Source organism: Odocoileus virginianus, chromosome 4 (genome assembly GCF_023699985.2).
Source record: "Odocoileus virginianus isolate 20LAN1187 ecotype Illinois chromosome 4, Ovbor_1.2, whole genome shotgun sequence".
In the NCBI taxonomy this organism is placed as follows: domain Eukaryota; kingdom Metazoa; phylum Chordata; class Mammalia; order Artiodactyla; family Cervidae; genus Odocoileus; species Odocoileus virginianus.
Window position 1 is genome coordinate 11,917,330 of NC_069677.1, and position 6,560 is coordinate 11,923,889.

General features: G+C 40.8%; 1 non-coding gene across 1 annotated transcript; it reads right to left on the reverse strand.

The window, feature by feature from the left end:
• Window positions 1-647: 647 nt before the first annotated feature.
• On the reverse strand, window positions 648-720 carry TRNAR-UCU (transfer RNA arginine (anticodon UCU)). Its single transcript has one exon. It is a non-coding gene; the product is annotated as a tRNA-Arg (tRNA).
• Window positions 721-6,560: the final 5,840 nt, after the last annotated feature.

A 6,560-nucleotide genomic window follows, 5' to 3' on the forward strand; every position in this document is an offset into this window, starting at 1 on the left:
AAATCCAGTTTCCTCCAGCTGTAGTTCTGAGAAGCCCTGAGGTGTCCTCATGTGTTTCCCCAGACTGATTTTTGCTGAGCTTTTATCACCTTTTGCTGTGGATCACTACTGTGGGTATCTTAGAGGACCACTTCCAACAACTGTGTATTCACATCTCCAAGTTTCCCTGGCTCCCCACATATCACTGTAAGTGGACATGGCCCCCCACTAATGTTCTCAAAAGCAGTTAATATAATGTTGTAGCATTTAACTTTACTGAGAGCTTGTGGGTGACAGGTCAAGGAGGGAAAGAAAGAGAATAACTAAAAAAAGATTACTTGATATCATGACTCCTGCTTGTTCACAAGCCACGTCCCCCCTTGAAGTTCCCCTACTCACGTCTTGTTCCTTAGCCCCTGACCTCTCATGTTTCAGGAACCAGTTTATCTCTTGGATGAGTCTTTTTTTTTTTTCAAACTTTGCTGGCTCTTTTTTTTTTTTTGTAATTTATTAAAAAAATTTTTTTTTGCTGGCTCTTTAAAAATATATATATATATATATATATATATACATTTGGCTGTGCTGGGTCTTAGTTGTGACACATGGGATGTGGCTTGTGGGATCATTAGTTGTGGGTTTCAAACTCAGTTGTGGCATGTGGGATCTAGTTCCCTGACCAGGGATCAAACCTGGGCCCCCTGCATTAGAAGCACAGAGTCTTAGCCACTGGACCACCAGGGAAGTCCTGGATGAGGGTCTTTTTAATTCAATCCTCCCTCTTTAAAAGTCCAGGATCCCAACTCCCTCTGCAATTTGGCCCCAGGCAGAGGAATGAAGCCAGTAACACCTCATGAATATTAGCCAGAATGTTAACTCTAATCTTAGTGAAAGCAAAAATTTTTATGCTATTACACAGCAGGTGAGTTTACTGTTGTCCCCAAAGTCTTCCTTCAGGAATAGGATTTGGGATTAACTCCTACATAGCTGAGAGGCCCATTTAAGTAATTTTTCCAAGCAAAGATACCTCTCAGGCCCATATGTTTTGTGTTATTCTCAGCTTGAATGATTTCTGGAAGCAAGAGTTAAACAAAGGCGTTTTAAAATTCTTTTTAAACTCACTTTATTGAGGTAGATATAATTTACTTCAATACATGAATCCATTTAAAGTATAAAATTCAATGAGCTTTGATAGATGTATATTCATGTGAACCCACTATTACAATCAAGATACAGAACGTTTCTATCACACCCAAAAGTTTCCTCTTGCCCTTTTGCAGTCCATTCTTTCCTCCACCCTCTAAGTACAGACCTACTTTCTGTCACTGGAGATTAGTTTGGTTTTTCTGAAATTGTATATAAACGGAGTCATATGACATGTACTATTTTAGTGTCCGGGTTCTCTCCCTCAGCACACTGTTTGTGAAATTCATCCATATTACTGTGCATCAGTTCTTCCTCCTTCCCTACTTCTTTTTGCTTTCTTTTACAATTTTATTGAGGTATACTTTATGTAAATGGAACATGTTAAAAGCTTTGACATGTGTGCGTATATATGCTAACTTGTTTCACTCGTGTCCAACTCTTAGCAACACTATGGACTGTAGCCCACCAGGCTCCTGTATTCATGGGATTCTCCAGGCAAGAACACTGGAGTGGGTTGCCATGACCTCCTCCAGGGGCTCTTTCCAACTCAGAGATTAAACTCATGTCTCTTATATATCCTGCACTGGCAGCCAGGTTCTTTACCACTAGAGCCACCTGGGAAGCCTTTTGACATGTATACACACCCATGAAACCATCAGCATAATCAAGACATCAAATGTTCTTATAATTCCCAAAAGTTTTCTTGTGTTCAACCTTTATACCTGCAATCTAACGTAACCACTGATCTGCTTTCTGTCACTACAGGTTAATTTGTATTTTCTAGAATTTTATACAAATGGAGTCATACAGATGTACTGGGTTTGTTGCTGTTGTTCAGTCGCTAAGTTGTGTCCAACTCTTTGTGACCCCCCTGGACTGCAGCATGCACCAGGCTCCCCTGTCCCTCACTACCTCCTGAAGTTTGCTCAAATTGATGTCCATTGAGTCACTGATGCCATCTAACCATCTCATCCTCTGTTGCCCCCTTCTCCTTTTGCCATCAATCTTTCCCAGCATCAGGGTCTTTTCCAATGAGTCAGCTCTTTGCACTAGGAGGCCAAAATATTGGAGCCAAAGTATTGGGTTTGGAAGGGGTTTATTTTTTGATCTAGCTTCTTTGACTCAGCATGGTTATTTTGAGTTTCATCCATATTATTGTGTATATTTAATAGTTTTGTTTTTTCCTACTTCTGAACAATATTCCATTGTGTAGATATGCTGGACATACCATGGTTTATCTATTCATCTCTTGATGGACATTTATGTTGTTTCCAGTTTTTGACTATTACAAATAGAGATGTTATGAGTATTTTTACACAAGTTTCTGTGTGGTCATATGCTTTCATTTCTCTTGGGTAAATACTTAGGTGTGGAATGGCCACATCATATGATAGGTATATGTTTAACTTTTAATAAACTCTCAAATTGTTTTCCAAAGTTGTTCCACTTTACATTCCCATCAGTAACATAGAAGTTCCAGTTGCTATCCAGCCTTGCCAATACTTGGTTATTACCAGTTTTTATATTAGCCATTCTAAAGTGTATGTAGTGGTATCTCACTTCGGTTTTAATTTGCATTTCCTGATGACAAATGATATGAAGCCTCTTATCATGTGCTTATTAGCTACTCATGTCTCTTAAAAATATTTGCTTCAAATCATTTGTCCATTTTTAGTGGACTGGTTTGTCTCCTTATTTTTGAGTTGTCAGTGTTCTTTATATATGTCTCACAAATATGTTCTCCCTTCCCACCATTTTTACATGCTATTTCTACATAATACATTCACTTTACAAAAGGCTAACCAGGATTTTAGGAAAATTAAGAAAGTAGCCTGAGGTCACATAATTAGCTGCTGTGTCTCAAATCCTGTTTCATAAACAGGAAGAGCCCACCGCTCTACCTTTTCCTGGGTTCAAGACATCAAGAGAGCAGTATACAGAGTCCTGCTGCCAACGTCTGCTAATGACACTCCACTACAACAGTGTCAGTGTCTGCCGTGGCTTTCTACTCCAGTTCTCTACTGAGGACACAAGAAAGTGTGACCAGGAAGAGATGGAGCTCTGCTAGGCATCTGCCTTCCTGACTCTTCCCTGGCAAAACAAGAAGGTCAGGCAGTCCTGAAAGCATGAATCCACAGTCATCCTTTCTTAGGCCTTTTTGAACCCAGGCCACACCAGCCGGCAACACTCCAGGACTACAGAGACAAATCCATAGACCTTCTCAGGAGGGGAAATGCTTCTTGCTCCTTGCTGATATTTCCTTCCATGTGGAGCAGCTCAATAAGTGCCATGCTCCTGGCCTCTCAGAGCCTTTATTCACTCTGCCCCAAGTGAGGTGTACTGACTTATCTCAGAAGAATAAATTGGGACTACTCACCTCTGATCCTGCCTTTCCCTTCTGGGAGAGCACCTGGGTACGCAGAACTGTTGTAACTGGGAGGGTCAGGATTCAGTGTTAGCCCTAAAGCAGGGACTTACCTGGTGGTCCAGTGGTTAAGAATCTGCCTTGCAATGCAGGGGACAGGGTTTGATCTCTGATCAGGGAACCGAGATCCCACATGCTGTGCAGTAACTAAGCCCGTGGGCCAGAACCACTGAGTTCACATGCCTCAACTAGAGAGCCCACATGCTGCAAACTACAGAGCTCATGCGCTCTGGAGCCTGCAGGCCACAACTAGAGAGAAGCCCAAGCACTGCAACCAAGAGGCCACCCGATGCACCCAAGAGTCAACACAGTCATAAATAAATCAATCTTTTAAATAAGGAGGCCCCCAAATCACAATCTCCAAAATGAGCTCGTATTGCAAGTGATATTTGCCTCCATTTGCCATATTCTGTCTCATTTCTCACACGATTCAAAACCTGGGCAAGGAAAAGGGGTGATATTAGCACCACACCAGCTATATTTTTTGTATTTACCTATAAGTCGAAAACACAGACTCCACTTTGCCATAAAAACAATGTGATATGTAGGTGATGTCACAGAATCAGCTAAAAAGAGCTAAGTTTACCTGTAATTACTTGGTTACCACAGAACCATACTTCAGCAGAGGTCTTATCAATGATCTATTGGCTACAGAGACGGACATGTTCATTAATTTAAAATTATATCTGAATATTCAGACATAGAGTAAACAGAAGAGTGCTGAGTCAAAGACATTTAGGATTTGAATCTGATTTGTCAAGAGCCCCTCTTCAGCTACTTTGATTTCGCAGCATAACGCTCCAAGGCTTTGGGGAATCATTAGAAACCAAAAATCTCTATCAAGATCAAATAACTAGCCCACAGAACTTTTTGTCTACAGAATCAAATGTCGCAAGAAATTCTAACTGCCCTTAACTACTTCTCACTAATTCTAGTCCCTTGACACATAGTCTTCTCAGATTCACTAATACTATCAATATCCTATTTGGATAATAAATAAAGTTGATCAGTTATTTTCCTATTTTAGTAAACCATCCCCAGAGAAATGCCTTGTGGAAAAGCAATATTCCCAACTCAAGTGTTTAATGGTGACGTTTTGACAAAACCATTGCCAGTCCTGGCATTCTTATCTATTGAAATTAACTTCTCACCTAATGGATACTTTATCGGAATAAAGTCAGGTGATATTAGATGTCTGGGGCAGTTCTGTATATCTATCAATCAGACACATCAATGAAGCAGTGAACAAGATGGCAATGGTTTCTACTCGCCTGGAGTTTATAAAAGCAAAAGGGTGGGCAGCAAACAATTAATTTTAGAGAGAGATAAATGCTATGAAGAAAATAAAACATAATAGGATAGTGACTGGTGGGTTAGAATGTACTTATTTATATAGGACAGTACGCAGAGTCTTCTCATGGGAGTTGATATCTGAACTCAGACTTGATATTAAGAAAGAGGCTGCTATTCAAACATAGGAGAACTTTGAAGGCAGAAGGAGCAATGAGAACAAGTTTGGTGTTTGAGGAGCACTGTCATTTAGAAGGAGATTGGAAGGAGGTGATGTCAGAGAGGCAGACTGCGGCCTGATTCTGCAGGGAGTACAGATCTTATTCTAAGTGCAAAACAGGAAGCTGTAGAGATGGCTTATTTTTTTAACAGGTGAATGACAGGGGGGTTCTCTGTGGTCTCCTCTAAGAGAGCCACCTGACTGTCCATCTGCAGTTCATTTCCTCCATGTTCTCACCATGTACGAAATGACTTTGTCTCTGTTGGTTTGGGTGTCTGTTGCCCACAAGAGCTTCCCTGCCTCATTCACTCCTCCATCTCCAGCAGCCAGAACATGGGCACACAGCAGGTGCTCAGCAAATATTTATGGATTAAAGGAAAGAATGGACAAACGTCGTCCAGTTTGTTGAAGGTGCAGGGAGCGCAGAATGCAAGTAAATAAGATACTGTTCTGTGTCTTCAGACTCACCATAATTTATTTTCCAAAAGTTGACCGACATAATCAAATTATTCAGAAAGGGAAAATAAAATTAGTTAAGAAATGTGGGAAAAGTACTCAACTTTATACTCATTTTAAAGATCTGCTGCTAACCAGAACAGAAATGAGATGACATCATGCTTCTGTTTAAAATATTCACATTGATAATAATAATTTCTGGTGAGGGTATAGGTAATTTAACATGCTGGTCAGTTCTACATCCTCCCTCCCCCAAAGGTGATTCAGCTGCCAATATTCAGTTCAGTTGCTCAGTCGTGTCCAACTCTTTGTGACCCCATGGACTGCAGCATGCCAGGCTTCCCTGTCTGTCACCAACTCCCAGAGTTTACTCAAACTCATGTCTGTCGAGTCAGTCATGCCATTCAACCATCTCATCCTCTGTTGTCCCCTTCTCTTCCCACCTTCAATCTTTCCCAGCATCAGGGTCTTTTTCAGTGAGTCAGTTCTTCGCATCAGGTGGCCAAAGTATTGGAGTTTCAGCTTCAGTATCAATCCTTCCAATGAATATTCACGACTGATCTCCTTTAGGATGGACTGGTTGGATCTCCTTGCAGTCCAGGGGACTTTCAAGAGTCTTCTCCTGCACCACAGTTCAAAACCATCAATTCTTCAGTGCTCAGCTTTCTTTATGGTCCAACTCTCACATCCACACATGACTACTGGAAAAATCATAACTTTGACTAAACAGACCTTTGTTAGCAAAGTGATGTCTCTGTTTTTTAATATGCTGTCTAATATGGTTTGTCATAGCTTTTCTTCCAAGGAGCAAGTGTCTTTTAATTTCATGGCTGCAGTCACCATCTGCAATGATTTTGGAGCCTAAGAAAATAAAGTCTGTCACTGTTTCCATTGTTTCCCCATCTATTGGCCATGAAGTGATGGGACTGGATGCCATGATCTTAGTTTTCTGAATGTTGAGTTTTAAGCCAACTGTTTCACTTTCATCAAGAGGCTCTTTAGTTCTTCTTCACTTTCTGCCATAAGGGTGGTGTCATCTGCATAGCT